The sequence below is a fragment of the Procambarus clarkii genome, chromosome 3, assembly GCF_040958095.1.
Source record: "Procambarus clarkii isolate CNS0578487 chromosome 3, FALCON_Pclarkii_2.0, whole genome shotgun sequence".
NCBI classification, from domain to species: Eukaryota; Metazoa; Arthropoda; class Malacostraca; order Decapoda; family Cambaridae; genus Procambarus; species Procambarus clarkii.
Window position 1 is genome coordinate 31,135,803 of NC_091152.1, and position 15,431 is coordinate 31,151,233.

Genomic DNA, 15,431 nt, shown 5'->3' on the forward strand with positions numbered 1-15,431 from the left:
TTACTGCTAGAGTTGTTGTTGTTACTGCTAGAGTTGTTGTTGTTTACTGCTAGAGTTGTTGTTGTTACTGCTAGAGTTGTTGTTGTTACTGCTAGAGTTGTTGTTGTTTACTGCTAGAGTTGTTGTTGTTGTTACTGCTAGAGTTGTTGTTGATACTGCTAGAGTTGTTGTTGTTGTTACTGCTAGAGTTGTTGTTGTTACTGCTAGAGTTGTTGTTGTTGTTACTGCTAGAGTTGTTGTTGTTACTGCTAGAGTTGTTGTTGTTACTGCTAGAGTTGTTGTTGTTACTGCTAGAGTTGTTGTTGTTACTGCTAGAGTTGTTGTTGTTACTGCTAGAGTTGTTGTTGTTACTGCTAGAGTTGTTGTTGTTACTGCTAGAGTTGTTGTTGTTACTGCTAGAGTTGTTGTTGTTACTGCTAGAGTTGTTGTTGTTACTGCTAGAGTTGTTGTTGTTGTTACTGCTAGAGTTGTTGTTGTTACTGCTAGAGTTGTTGTTGTTGTTACTGCTAGAGTTGTTGTTGTTACTGCTAGAGTTGTTGTTGTTACTGCTAGAGTTGTTGTTGTTGTTACTGCTAGAGTTGTTGTTGTTACTGCTAGAGTTGTTGTTGTTACTGCTAGAGTTGTTGTTGTTGTTACTGCTAGAGTTGTTGTTGTTACTGCTAGAGTTGTTGTTGTTACTGCTAGAGTTGTTGTTGTTGTTACTGCTAGAGTTGTTGTTGATACTGCTAGAGTTGTTGTTGTTGTTACTGCTAGAGTTGTTGTTGTTACTGCTAGAGTTGTTGTTGATACTGCTAGAGTTGTTGTTGTTACTGCTAGAGTTGTTGTTGTACTGCTAGAGTTGTTGTTGTTACTGCTAGAGTTGTTGTTGTTACTGCTAGAGTTGTTGTTGTTACTGCTAGAGTTGTTGTTGTTACTGCTAGAGTTGTTGTTGTTACTGCTAGAGTTGTTGTTGTTACTGCTAGAGTTGTTGTTGTTACTGCTAGAGTTGTTGTTGTTGTTACTGCTAGAGTTGTTGTTGTTACTGCTAGAGTTGTTGTTGTTGTTACTGCTAGAGTTGTTGTTGTTGTTACTGCTAGAGTTGTTGTTGTTACTGCTAGAGTTGTTGTTGTTGTTACTGCTAGAGTTGTTGTTGTTGTTACTGCTAGAGTTGTTGTTGTTACTGCTAGAGTTGTTGTTGTTACTGCTAGAGTTGTTGTTGTTGTTACTGCTAGATTGTTGTTGTTGTTACTGCTAGAGTTGTTGTTGCTGTTACTGCTAGAGTTGTTGTTGTTACTGCTAGAGTTGTTGTTGTTGTTACTGCTAGAGTTGTTGTTGTTACTGCTAGAGTTGTTGTTGATACTGCTAGAGTTGTTGTTGTTACTGCTAGAGTTGTTGTTGTTGTTACTGCTAGAGTTGTTGTTGTTACTGCTAGAGTTGTTGTTTGTTACTGCTAGAGTTGTTGTTGATACTGCTAGAGTTGTTGTTGTTGTTACTGCTAGAGTTGTTGTTGTTACTGCTAGAGTTGTTGTTGTTGTTACTGCTAGAGTTGTTGTTGTTACTGCTAGAGTTGTTGTTGATACTGCTAGAGTTGTTGTTGTTACTGCTAGAGTTGTTGTTGTTACTGCTAGAGTTGTTGTTGTTACTGCTAGAGTTGTTGTGTTGTTACTGCTAGAGTTGTTGTTGTTACTGCTAGAGTTGTTGTGTTACTGCTAGAGTTGTTGTTGTTGTTACTGCTAGAGTTGTTGTTGTTACTGCTAGAGTTGTTGTTGTTACTGCTAGAGTTGTTGTTGTTACTGCTAGAGTTGTTGTTGTTACTGCTAGAGTTGTTGTTGTTGTTACTGCTAGAGTTGTTGTTGTTACTGCTAGAGTTGTTGTTGTTACTGCTAGAGTTGTTGTTGTTGTTACTGCTAGAGTTGTTGTTGTTACTGCTAGAGTTGTTGTTTTACTGCTAGAGTTGTTGTTGTTACTGCTAGAGTTGTTGTTGTTACTGCTAGAGTTGTTGTTGTTGTTACTGCTAGAGTTGTTGTTGTTACTGCTAGAGTTGTTGTTACTGCTAGAGTTGTTGTTGTTGTTACTGCTAGAGTTGTTGTTGTTACTGCTAGAGTTGTTGTTGTTACTGCTAGAGTTGTTGTTGTTACTGCTAGAGTTGTTGTTGTTACTGCTAGAGTTGTTGTTGTTTACTGCTAGAGTTGTTGTTGTTACTGCTAGAGTTGTTGTTGTTACTGCTAGAGTTGTTGTTGTTGTTACTGCTAGAGTTGTTGTTGTTACTGCTAGAGTTGTTGTTGTTACTGCTAGAGTTGTTGTTGTTACTGCTAGAGTTGTTGTTGTTGTTACTGCTAGAGTTTGTTGTTGTTACTGCTAGAGTTGTTGTTGTTGTTACTGCTAGAGTTGTTGTTGTTACTGCTAGAGTTGTTGTTGTTGTTACTGCTAGAGTTGTTGTTGTTGTTACTGCTAGAGTTGTTGTTGTTGTTACTGCTAGAGTTGTTGTTATACTGCTAGAGTTGTTGTTGTTACTGCTAGAGTTGTTGTTTGTTACTGCTAGAGTTGTTGTTGTTACTGCTAGAGTTGTTGTTATACTGCTAGAGTTGTTGTTGTTACTGCTAGAGTTGTTGTTGTTGTTACTGCTAGAGTTTGTTGTTACTGCTAGAGTTGTTGTTGTTACTGCTAGAGTTGTTGTTGTTGTTACTGCTAGAGTTGTTGTTGTTACTGCTAGAGTTGTTGTTGTTACTGCTAGAGTTGTTGTTGTTACTGCTAGAGTTGTTGTTGTTGTTACTGCTAGAGTTGTTGTTGTTACTGCTAGAGTTGTTGTTGTTACTGCTAGAGTTGTTGTTGTTGTTACTGCTAGAGTTGTTGTTGTTACTGCTAGAGTTGTTGTTATACTGCTAGAGTTGTTGTTGTTACTGCTAGAGTTGTTGTTGTTACTGCTAGAGTTGTTGTTGTTGTTACTGCTAGAGTTGTTGTTGTTACTGCTAGAGTTGTTGTTATTACTGCTAGAGTTTGTTGTTGTTACTGCTAGAGTTGTTGTTGTTACTGCTAGAGTTGTTGTTGATACTGCTAGAGTTGTTGTTGTTACTGCTAGAGTTGTTGTTGTTACTGCTAGAGTTGTTGTTGTTGTTACTGCTAGAGTTGTTGTTGTTACTGCTAGAGTTGTTGTTATTACTGCTAGAGTTGTTGTTGTTGTTACTGCTAGAGTTGTTGTTGTTACTGCTAGAGTTGTTGTTGTTGTTACTGCTAGAGTTGTTGTTGTTACTGCTAGAGTTGTTGTTGTTGTTACTGCTAGAGTTGTTGTTGTTACTGCTAGAGTTGTTGTTGTTGTTACTGCTAGAGTTGTTGTTGTTACTGCTAGAGTTGTTGTTGTTGTTACTGCTAGAGTTGTTGTTGTTACTGCTAGAGTTGTTGTTGTTGTTACTGCTAGAGTTGTTGTTATTACTGCTAGAGTTGTTGTTGTTACTGCTAGATTTGTTGTTGTTGTTACTGCTAGAGTTGTTGTTGTTACTGCTAGAGTTGTTGTTAATACTGCTAGAGTTGTTGTTGTTACTGCTAGAGTTGTTGTTGTTGGTACTGCTAGAGTTGTTGTTGTTACTGCTAGAGTTGTTTTGTTGTTACTGCTAGAGTTTGTTGTTGTTACTGCTAGAGTTGTTGTTGTTACTGCTAGAGTTGTTGTTGTTACTGCTAGAGTTGTTGTTGTTGTTACTGCTAGAGTTGTTGTTGATACTGCTAGAGTTGTTGTTGTTGTTACTGCTAGAGTTGTTGTTGTTACTGCTAGAGTTGTTGTTATTACTGCTAGAGTTGTTGTTGTTACTGCTAGAGTTGTTGTTGTTGTTACTGCTAGAGTTGTTGTTATTACTGCTAGAGTTGTTGTTGTTACTGCTAGAGTTGTTGTTGTTGTTACTGCTAGAGTTGTTGTTATTACTGCTAGAGTTGTTGTTGTTACTGCTAGAGTTGTTGTTGTTGTTACTGCTAGAGTTGTTGTTGTTACTGCTAGAGTTGTTGTTGTTACTGCTAGAGTTGTTGTTGTTGTTACTGCTAGAGTTGCTGTTGTTGTTACTGCTAGAGTTGTTGTTGATACTGCTAGAGTTGTTGTTGTTGTTACTGCTAGAGTTGTTGTTGTTACTGCTAGAGTTGTTGTTGTTGTTACTGCTAGAGTTGTTGTTGATACTGCTAGAGTTGTTGTTGTTACTGCTAGAGTTGTTGTTGTTACTGCTAGAGTTGTTGTTGTTACTGCTAGAGTTGTTGTTGTTACTGCTAGAGTTGTTGTTGTTACTGCTAGAGTTGTTGTTGTTACTGCTAGAGTTGTTGTTGTTACTGCTAGAGTTGTTGTTGTTACTGCTAGAGTTGTTGTTGTTGTTACTGCTAGAGTTGTTGTTGTTACTGCTAGAGTTGTTGTTGTTGTTACTGCTAGAGTTGTTGTTGTTACTGCTAGAGTTGTTGTTGTTGTTACTGCTAGAGTTGTTGTTGTTACTGCTAGAGTTGTTGTTGTTACTGCTAGAGTTGTTGTTGTTGTTACTGCTAGAGTTGTTGTTGTTGTTACTGCTAGAGTTGTTGTTGTTACTGCTAGAGTTGTTGTTGTTGTTACTGCTAGAGTTGTTGTTGTTGTTACTGCTAGAGTTGTTGTTGTTACTGCTAGAGTTGTTGTTGTTGTTACTGCTAGAGTTGTTGTTGATACTGCTAGAGTTGTTGTTGTTGTTGTTACTGCTAGAGTTGTTGTTGTTACTGCTAGAGTTGTTGTTATTACTGCTAGAGTTGTTGTTGTTACTGCTAGAGTTGTTGTTGCTACTGCTAGAGTTGTTGTTGTTACTGCTAGAGTTGTTGTTGTTACTGCTAGAGTTGTTGTTGTTACTGCTAGAGTTGTTGTTGTTGTTACTGCTAGAGTTGTTGTTGTTGTTACTGCTAGAGTTGTTGTTATTACTGCTAGAGTTGTTGTTGTTACTGCTAGATTTGTTGTTGTTGTTACTGCTAGAGTTGTTGTTGTTACTGCTAGAGTTGTTGTTAGTACTGCTAGAGTTGTTGTTGTTACTGCTAGAGTTGTTGTTGTTGGTACTGCTAGAGTTGTTGTTGTTACTGCTAGAGTTGTTGTTGTTGTTACTGCTAGAGTTGTTGTTGTTGTTACTGCTAGAGTTGTTGTTGTTACTGCTAGAGTTGTTGTTGTTACTGCTAGAGTTGTTGTTGTTGTTACTGCTAGAGTTGTTGTTGATACTGCTAGAGTTGTTGTTGTTGTTACTGCTAGAGTTGTTGTTGTTACTGCTAGAGTTGTTGTTGTTACTGCTAGAGTTGTTGTTGTTACTGCTAGAGTTGTTGTTGTTGTTACTGCTAGAGTTGTTGTTATTACTGCTAGAGTTGTTGTTGTTACTGCTAGAGTTGTTGTTGTTGTTACTGCTAGAGTTGTTGTTATTACTGCTAGAGTTGTTGTTGTTACTGCTAGAGTTGTTGTTGTTGTTACTGCTAGAGTTGTTGTTGTTACTGCTAGAGTTGTTGTTGTTACTGCTAGAGTTGTTGTTGTTGTTACTGCTAGAGTTGTGTTGTTGTTACTGCTAGAGTTGTTGTTGATACTGCTAGAGTTGTTGTTGTTACTGCTAGAGTTGTTGTTGTTACTGCTAGAGTTGTTGTTGTTGTTACTGCTAGAGTTGTTGTTGATACTGCTAGAGTTGTTGTTGTTACTGCTAGAGTTGTTGTTGTTACTGCTAGAGTTGTTGTTGTTACTGCTAGAGTTGTTGTTGTTACTGCTAGAGTTGTTGTTGTTACTGCTAGAGTTGTTGTTGTTACTGCTAGAGTTGTTGTTGTTACTGCTAGAGTTGTTGTTGTTACTGCTAGAGTTGTTGTTGTTGTTACTGCTAGAGTTGTTGTTGTTGTTACTGCTAGAGTTGTTGTTGTTACTGCTAGAGTTGTTGTTGTTGTTACTGCTAGAGTTGTTGTTGTTGTTACTGCTAGAGTTGTTGTTGTTACTGCTAGAGTTGTTGTTGTTACTGCTAGAGTTGTTGTTGTTGTTACTGCTAGAGTTGTTGTTGTTACTGCTAGAGTTGTTGTTGTTGTTACTGCTAGAGTTGTTGTTGTTGTTACTGCTAGAGTTGTTGTTGTTACTGCTAGAGTTGTTGTTGTTGTTACTGCTAGAGTTGTTGTTGATACTGCTAGAGTTGTTGTTGTTGTTACTGCTAGAGTTGTTGTTGTTACTGCTAGAGTTGTTGTTATTACTGCTAGAGTTGTTGTTGTTACTGCTAGAGTTGTTGTTGATACTGCTAGAGTTGTTGTTGTTACTGCTAGAGTTGTTGTTGTTGTTACTGCTAGAGTTGTTGTTGTTACTGCTAGAGTTGTTGTTGTTGTTACTGCTAGAGTTGTTGTTGATACTGCTAGAGTTGTTGTTGATACTGCTAGAGTTGTTGTTTATACTGCTAGAGTTGTTGTTGTTGTTACTGCTAGAGTTGTTGTTGATACTGCTAGAGTTGTTGTTGTTGTTACTGCTAGAGTTGTTGTTGTTACTGCTAGAGTTGTTGTTGTTACTGCTAGAGTTGTTGTTGTTACTGCTAGAGTTGTTGTTGTTACTGCTAGAGTTGTTGTTGTTGTTACTGCTAGAGATGTTGTTGTTACTGCTAGAGTTGTTGTTATTACTGCTAGAGTTGTTGTTGTTGTTACTGCTAGAGTTGTTGTTGTTACTGCTAGAGTTGTTGTTATTACTGCTAGAGTTGTTGTTGTTACTGCTAGAGTTGTTGTTGTTGTTACTGCTAGAGTTGTTGTTGTTATTGCTAGAGTTGTTGTTATTACTGCTAGAGTTGTTGTTGTTGTTACTGCTAGAGTTGTTGTTGTTACTGCTAGAGTTGTTGTTAGTACTGCTAGAGTTGTTGTTGTTACTGCTAGAGTTGTTGTTGTTACTGCTAGAGTTGTTGTTGTTGTTACTGCTAGAGTTGTTGTTGTTACTGCTAGAGTTGTTGTTATTACTGCTAGAGTTGTTGTTGTTGTTACTGCTAGAGTTGTTGTTGTTACTGCTAGAGTTGTTGTTGTTACTGCTAGAGTTGTTGTTGTTACTGCTAGAGTTGTTGTTGTTACTGCTAGAGTTGTTGTTGTTGTTACTGCTAGAGTTGTTGTTGTTACTGCTAGAGTTGTTGTTGTTACTGCTAGAGTTGTTGTTGTTGTTACTGCTAGAGTTGTTGTTGTTACTGCTAGAGTTGTTGTTGTTACTGCTAGAGTTGTTGTTGTTACTGCTAGAGTTGTTGTTGTTTTACTGCTAGAGTGTTGTTGTTGTTACTGCTAGAGTTGTTGTTGTTACTGCTAGAGTTGTTGTTGTTACTGCTAGAGTTGTTGTTGTTGTTACTGCTAGAGTTGTTGTTGTTGTTACTGCTAGAGTTGTTGTTGTTGTTACTGCTAGAGTTGTTGTTATTACTGCTAGAGTTGTTGTTGTTACTGCTAGAGTTGTTGTTGTTGTTACTGCTAGAGTTGTTGTTGTTACTGCTAGAGTTGTTGTTACTGCTAGAGTTGTTGTTGTTACTGCTAGAGTTGTTGTTGTTGTTACTGCTAGAGATGTTGTTGTTACTGCTAGAGTTGTTGTTATTACTGCTAGAGTTGTTGTTGTTGTTACTGCTAGAGTTGTTGTTGTTACTGCTAGAGTTGTTGTTATTACTGCTAGAGTTGTTGTTGTTACTGCTAGAGTTGTTGTTGTTGTTACTGCTAGAGTTGTTGTTGTTATTGCTAGAGTTGTTGTTATTACTGCTAGAGTTGTTGTTGTTGTTACTGCTAGAGTTGTTGTTGTTACTGCTAGAGTTGTTGTTAATACTGCTAGAGTTGTTGTTGTTACTGCTAGAGTTGTTGTTGTTACTGCTAGAGTTGTTTGTTGTTGTTACTGCTAGAGTTGTTGTTGTTACTGCTAGAGTTGTTGTTATTACTGCTAGAGTTGTTGTTGTTGTTACTGCTAGAGTTGTTGTTTTGTTACTGCTAGAGTTGTTGTTGTTACTGCTAGAGTTGTTGTTGTTACTGCTAGAGTTGTTGTTGTTACTGCTAGAGTTGTTGTTGTTGTTACTGCTAGAGTTGTTGTTGTTACTGCTAGAGTTGTTGTTATTACTGCTAGAGTTGTTGTTGTTGTTACTGCTAGAGTTGTTGTTGTTACTGCTAGAGTTGTTGTTGTTGTTACTGCTAGAGTTGTTGTTGTTACTGCTAGAGTTGTTGTTGTTACTGCTAGAGTTGTTGTTGTGTTACTGCTAGAGTTGTTGTTGTTGTTACTGCTAGAGTTGTTGTTGTTACTGCTAGAGTTGTTGTTGTTGTTACTGCTAGAGTTTGTTGTTGTTACTGCTAGAGTTGTTGTTGTTGTTACTGCTAGAGTTGTTGTTTACTGCTAGAGTTGTTGTTGTTACTGCTAGATTGTTGTTGTTGTTACTGCTAGAGTTGTTGTTGTTACTGCTAGAGTTGTTGTTGTACTGCTAGAGTTGTTGTTGTTATGCTAGAGTTGTTGTTGTTGTACTGCTAGAGTTGTTGTTGTTACTGCTAGAGTTGTTGTTGTTGTTACTGCTAGAGTTGTTGTTGTTGTTACTGCTAGAGTTGTTGTTGTTACTGCTAGAGTTGTTGTTGTTGTTACTGCTAGAGTTGTTGTTGTTGTTACTGCTAGATTGTTGTTGTTGTTACTGCTAGAGTTGTTGTTGTGTTACTGCTAGAGTTGTTGTTGTTACTGCTAGAGTTGTTGTTGTTGTTACTGCTAGAGTTGTTGTTGTTACTGCTAGAGTTGTTGTTGTACTGCTAGAGTTGTTGTTGTTACTGCTAGAGTTGTTGTTGTTTTACTGCTAGAGTTGTTGTTGTTACTGCTAGAGTTGTTGTTGTTGTTACTGCTAGAGTTGTTGTTGTACTGCTAGAGTTGTGTTGTTACTGCTAGAGTTGTTGTTTACTGCTAGAGTTGTGTTGTTGTTACTGCTAGAGTTGTTGTTGATACTGCTAGAGTTGTTGTTGTTGTTACTGCTAGAGTTGTTTGTTGTACTGCTAGAGTTGTTGTTGTTACTGCTAGAGTTGTTGTTGTTACTGCTAGAGTTGTTGTTGTTACTGCTAGAGTTGTTGTTGTTGTTACTGCTAGAGTTGTTGTTGTTACTGCTAGAGTTGTTGTTTTACTGCTAGAGTTGTTGTTGTTGTTACTGCTAGAGTTGTTGTTGTTACTGCTAGAGTTGTTGTTATTACTGCTAGAGTTGTTGTTGTTACTGCTAGAGTTGTGTTGTTGTTACTGCTAGAGTTGTTGTTGTTACTGCTAGAGTTGTTGTTGTTACTGCTAGAGTTGTTGTTGTTGTTACTGCTAGAGTTGTTGTTGTTACTGCTAGAGTTGTTGTTATACTGCTAGAGTTGTTGTTGTTACTGCTAGAGTTGTTGTTGTTACTGCTAGAGTTGTTGTTGTTGTTACTGCTAGAGTTGTTGTTGTTACTGCTAGAGTTGTTGTTATTACTGCTAGAGTTGTTGTTGTTGTTACTGCTAGAGTTGTTGTTGTTACTGCTAGAGTTGTTGTTGTTACTGCTAGAGTTGTGTTGTTGTTACTGCTAGAGTTGTTGTTGTTACTGCTAGAGTTGTTGTTGTTGTTACTGCTAGAGTTGTTGTTGTTACTGCTAGAGTTGTTGTTATTACTGCTAGAGTTGTTGTTGTTGTTACTGCTAGAGTTGTTGTTGTTACTGCTAGAGTTGTTGTTGTTACTGCTAGAGTTGTTGTTGTTACTGCTAGAGTTGTTGTTGTTGTTACTGCTAGAGATGTTGTTGTTGTTACTGCTAGAGTTGTTGTTGTTGTTACTGCTAGAGTTGTTGTTGTTACTGCTAGAGTTGTTGTTGTTGTTACTGCTAGAGTTGTTGTTGTTGTTACTGCTAGAGTTGTTGTTGTTTACTGCTAGAGTTGTTGTTGTTACTGCTAGAGTTGTTGTTGTTACTGCTAGAGTTGTTGTTGTTGTTACTGCTAGAGTTGTTGTTGTTACTGCTAGAGTTGTTGTTAATACTGCTAGAGTTGTTGTTGTTACTGCTAGAGTTGTTGTTGTTGTTACTGCTAGAGTTGTTGTTGTTACTGCTAGAGTTGTTGTTGTTACTGCTAGAGTTGTTGTTGTTGTTACTGCTAGAGTTGTTGTTGTTACTGCTAGAGTTGTTGTTGTTATTACTGCTAGAGTTGTTGTTGTTACTGCTAGAGTTGTTGTTGTTGTTACTGCTAGAGTTGTTGTTGTTACTGCTAGAGTTGTTGTTATTACTGCTAGAGTTGTTGTGTTGTTACTGCTAGAGTTGTTGTTGTTACTGCTAGAGTTGTTGTTATACTGCTAGAGTTGTTGTTGTTACTGCTAGAGTTGTTGTTGTTACTGCTAGAGTTGTTGTTGTTGTTACTGCTAGAGTTGTTGTTGTTACTGCTAGAGTTGTTGTTATTACTGCTAGAGTTGTTGTTGTTGTTACTGCTAGAGTTGTTGTTGTTGTACTGCTAGAGTTGTTGTTGTTACTGCTAGAGTTGTTGTTGTTACTGCTAGAGTTGTTGTTGTTACTGCTAGAGTTGTTGTTGTTACTGCTAGAGTTGTTGTTGTTACTGCTAGAGTTGTTGTTGTTACTGCTAGAGTTGTTGTTGTTGTTACTGCTAGAGTTGTTGTTGTTGTTACTGCTAGAGTTGTTGTTGTTGTTACTGCTAGAGTTGTTGTTGTTACTGCTAGAGTTGTTGTTGTTGTTACTGCTAGAGTGTTGTTGTTACTGCTAGAGTTGTGTTGTTGTTGTTACTGCTAGAGTTGTTGTTGTTACTGCTAGAGTTGTTGTTGTTACTGCTAGAGTTGTTGTTGTTGTTACTGCTAGAGTTGTTGTTGTTGTTACTGCTAGAGTTGTTGTTGTTACTACTGCTAGAGTGTTGTTGTTACTGCTAGAGTTGTTGTTGTTACTGCTAGAGTTGTTGTTGTTACTGCTAGAGTTGTTGTTGTTATACTGCTAGAGTTGTTGTTGTTACTGCTAGAGTTGTTGTTGTTGTTACTGCTAGAGTTGTTGTTGTTACTGCTAGAGTTGTTGTTGTTGTTACTGCTAGAGTTGTGTTGTTGTTACTGCTAGAGTTGTTGTTGTTACTGCTAGAGTTGTTGTTGTTACTGCTAGAGTGTGTTGTTGTTACTGCTAGAGTTGTTGTTGTTGTTACTGCTAGAGTTGTTGTTATTACTGCTAGAGTTGTTGTTGTTACTGCTAGAGTTGTTGTTGTTGTTACTGCTAGAGTTGTTGTTGTTACTGCTAGAGTTGTTGTTGTTACTGCTAGAGTTGTTGTTGTTACTGCTAGAGTTGTTGTTGTTACTGCTAGAGTTGTTTGTTGTTACTGCTAGAGTTGTTGTTGTTGTTACTGCTAGAGTTGTTGTTGTTACTGCTAGAGTTGTTGTTGATACTGCTAGAGTTGTTGTTGTTGTTACTGCTAGAGTTGTTGTACTGCTAGAGTTGTTGTTGTTGTTACTGCTAGAGTTGTTGTTGTTACTGCTAGAGTTGTTGTTGTTACTGCTAGAGTTGTTGTTGTTACTGCTAGAGTTGTTGTTGTTACTGCTAGAGTTGTTGTTGTTGTTACTGCTAGAGTTGTTGTTGTTACTGCTAGAGTTGTTGTTGTTGTTACTGCTAGAGATGTTGTTGTTGTTACTGCTAGAGTTGTTGTTGTTGTACTGCTAGAGTTGTTGTTGTTACTGCTAGAGTTGTTGTTGTTACTGCTAGAGTTGTTGTTGTTACTGCTAGAGTTGTTGTTGTTACTGCTAGAGTTGTTGTTGTTGTTACTGCTAGAGTTGTTGTTGTTACTGCTAGAGTTGTTGTTATTACTGCTAGAGTTGTTGTTGTTGTTACTGCTAGAGTTGTTGTTGTTACTGCTAGAGTTGTTGTTATTACTGCTAGAGTTGTTGTTGTTACTGCTAGAGTTGTTGTTGTTGTTACTGCTAGAGTTTGTTGTTGTTACTGCTAGAGTTGTTGTTGTTGTTACTGCTAGAGTTGTTGTTGTTACTGCTAGAGTTTGTTGTTGTTACTGCTAGAGTTGTTGTTGTTGTTACTGCTAGAGTTGTTGTTGTTACTGCTAGAGTTGTTGTTGTTACTGCTAGAGTTGTTGTTGTTACTGCTAGAGTTGTTGTTGTTGTTACTGCTAGAGTTGTTGTTGTTACTGCTAGAGTTGTTGTTAATACTGCTAGAGTTGTTGTTGTTACTGCTAGAGTTGTTGTTGTTGACTGCTAGAGTTGTTGTTGTTACTGCTAGAGTGTTGTTGTTGTTACTGCTAGAGTTGTTGTTGTTGTTACTGCTAGAGTTGTTGTTGTTGTACTGCTAGAGTTTGTTGTTGTTACTGCTAGAGTTGTTGTTGTTACTGCTAGAGTTTGTTGTTGTTACTGCTAGAGTTGTTGTTGTTACTGCTAGAGTTGTTGTTGTTACTGCTAGAGTTGTTGTTGTTGTTACTGCTAGAGTTGTTGTTGTTACTGCTAGAGTTGTTGTTGTTACTGCTAGAGTTGTTGTGTTGTTACTGCTAGAGTTGTTGTTGTTACTGCTAGAGTTGTTGTTGTTACTGCTAGAGTTGTTGTTGTTGTTACTGCTAGAGTTGTGTGTTGTTACTGCTAGAGTTGTTGTTGTTACTGCTAGAGTTGTTGTTGTTACTGCTAGAGTTGTTGTACTGCTAGAGTTGTTGTTTGTTACTGCTAGAGTTGTTGTTGATACTGCTAGAGTTGTTGTTGTTACTGCTAGAGTTGTTGTTGTTACTGCTAGAGTTGTTGTTGTTACTGCTAGAGTTGTTGTTGTTGTTACTGCTAGAGTTGTTGTTGTTACTGCTAGAGTTGTTGTTGTTGTTACTGCTAGAGGTTGTTGTTGTTACTGCTAGAGTTGTTGTTGTTGTTACTGCTAGAGTTGTTGTTGTTACTGCTAGAGTTGTTGTTGTTACTGCTAGAGTTGTTGTTGTTGTTACTGCTAGAGTTGTTGTTGTTGTTACTGCTAGAGTTGTTGTTATTACTGCTAGAGTTGTTGTTGTTACTGCTAGATTTGTTGTTGTTGTTACTGCTAGAGTTGTTGTTGTTACTGCTAGAGTTGTTGTTAATACTGCTAGAGTTGTTGTTGTTACTGCTAGAGTTGTTGTTGTTGGTACTGCTAGAGTTGTTGTTGTTACTGCTAGAGTTGTTGTTGTTGTTACTGCTAGAGTTGTTGTTGTTGTTACTGCTAGAGTTGTTGTTGTTACTGCTAGAGTTGTTGTTGTTACTGCTAGAGTTGTTGTTGTTGTTACTGCTAGAGTTGTTGTTGATACTGCTAGAGTTGTTGTTGTTGTTACTGCTAGAGTTGTGTTGTTACTGCTAGAGTTGTTGTTGTTACTGCTAGAGTTGTTGTTGTTACTGCTAGAGTTGTTGTTGTTGTTACTGCTAGAGTTGTTGTTGTTACTGCTAGAGTTGTTGTTGTTACTGCTAGAGTTGTTGTTGTTGTTACTGCTAGAGTTGTTGTTGTTACTGCTAGAGTTGTTGTTGTTACTGCTAGAGTTGTTGTTGTTGTTACTGCTAGAGTTGTTGTTGTTACTGCTAGAGTTGTTGTTGTTACTGCTAGAGTTGTTGTTGTTGTTACTGCTAGAGTTGTTGTTGTTACTGCTAGAGTTGTTGTTGTACTGCTAGAGTTGTTGTTTGTTGTTACTGCTAGAGTTGTTGTTACTGCTAGAGTTGTTGTTGTTGTTACTGCTAGAGTTGTTGTTGATACTGCTAGAGTTGTTGTTGTTACTGCTAGAGTTGTTGTTGTTACTGCTAGAGTTGTTGTTGTTACTGCTAGAGTTGTTGTTTGTTACTGCTAGAGTTGTTGTTGTTACTGCTAGAGTTGTTTGTTGTTACTGCTAGAGTTGTTGTTACTGCTAGAGTTGTTGTTGTTACTGCTAGAGTTGTTGTTGTTGTTACTGCTAGAGTTGTTGTTGTACTGCTAGAGTTGTTGTTGTTGTTACTGCTAGAGTTGTTGTTGTTACTGCTAGAGTTGTTGTTGTTGTTACTGCTAGAGTTTGTTGTTGTTACTGCTAGAGTTGTTGTTGTTACTGCTAGAGTTGTTGTTGTTGTACTGCTAGAGTTGTTGTTGTTACTGCTAGAGTTGTTGTTGTTACTGCTAGAGTTGTTGTTGTTACTGCTAGAGTTGTTGTTGTTACTGCTAGAGTTGTTGTTGTTACTGCTAGAGTTGTTGTTGTTGTTACTGCTAGAGTTGTTGTTGTACTGCTAGAGTTGTTGTTGTTGTTACTGCTAGAGTTGTTGTTGTTACTGCTAGAGTTGTTGTTGTTACTGCTAGAGTTGTGTTGTTGTTACTGCTAGAGTTGTTGTTGTTACTGCTAGAGTTGTTGTTGTTACTGCTAGAGTTGTGTTGTTACTGCTAGTTGTTGTTGTTACTGCTAGAGTTGTTGTTGTTACTGCTAGAGTTGTTGTTGTTACTGCTAGAGTTGTTGTTGTTACTGCTAGAGTTGTTGTTGTTACTGCTAGAGTTGTTGTTGTTACTGCTAGAGTTGTTGTTGTTACTGCTAGAGTTGTTTGTTGTTACTGCTAGAGTTGTTGTGTGTTACTGCTAGAGTTGTTGTTGTTACTGCTAGAGTTGTTGTTGTTGTACTGCTAGAGTTGTTGTTGTTGTTACTGCTAGAGTTGTTGTTGTTACTGCTAGAGTTGTTGTTGTTGTTACTGCTAGAGTTGTTGTTGTTACTGCTAGAGTTGTTGTTGTTGTTACTGCTAGAGTTGTTGTTGTTTACTGCTAGAGTTGTTGTTGTTACTGCTAGAGTTGTTGTTGTTACTGCTAGAGTTGTTGTTGTTACTGCTAGAGTTGTTGTTGTACTGCTAGAGTTGTTTGTTGTTACTGCTAGAGTTGTTGTTGTTGTTACTGCTAGAGTTGTTGTTGTTACTGCTAGAGTTGTTGTTGTTGTTACTGCTAGAGTTGTTGTTGATACTGCTAGAGTTGTTTTGTTACTGCTAGAGTTGTTGTTGTTACTGCTAGAGTTGTTGTTGTTGTTACTGCTAGAGTTGTTGTTGTTACTGCTAGAGTTGTTGTTGTTACTGCTAGAGTTGTTGTTGTTACTGCTAGAGTTGTTGTTGTTACTGCTAGAGTTGTTGTTGTTACTGCTAGAGTTGTTGTTGTTACTGCTAGAGTTGTTGTTGTTGTACTGCTAGAGTGTTGTTGTTACTGCTAGAGTTGTTGTTGTTACTGCTAGAGTTGTTGTTGTTGTTACTGCTAGAGTTGTTGTTTGTACTGCTAGAGTTGTGTGTTGTACTGCTAGAGTTGTTGTTGTTACTGCTAGAGTTGTTGTTGTTGTTACTGCTAGAGTTGTTGTTGTTTACTGCTAGAGTTGTTTGTTGTTACTGCTAGAGTTTGTTGTTGTACTGCTAGAGTTGTTGTTGTTACTGCTAGAGTTGTTGTTGAATACTGCTAGAGTTGTTGTTGTTACTGCTAGAGTTTGTTTGTTGTTACTGCTAGAGTTGTGTTGTTGTTACTGCTAGAGTTGTTGTTGTTACTGCTAGAGTTGTTGTTGTTACTGCTAGAGTTGTTGTTGTTGTTACTGCTAGA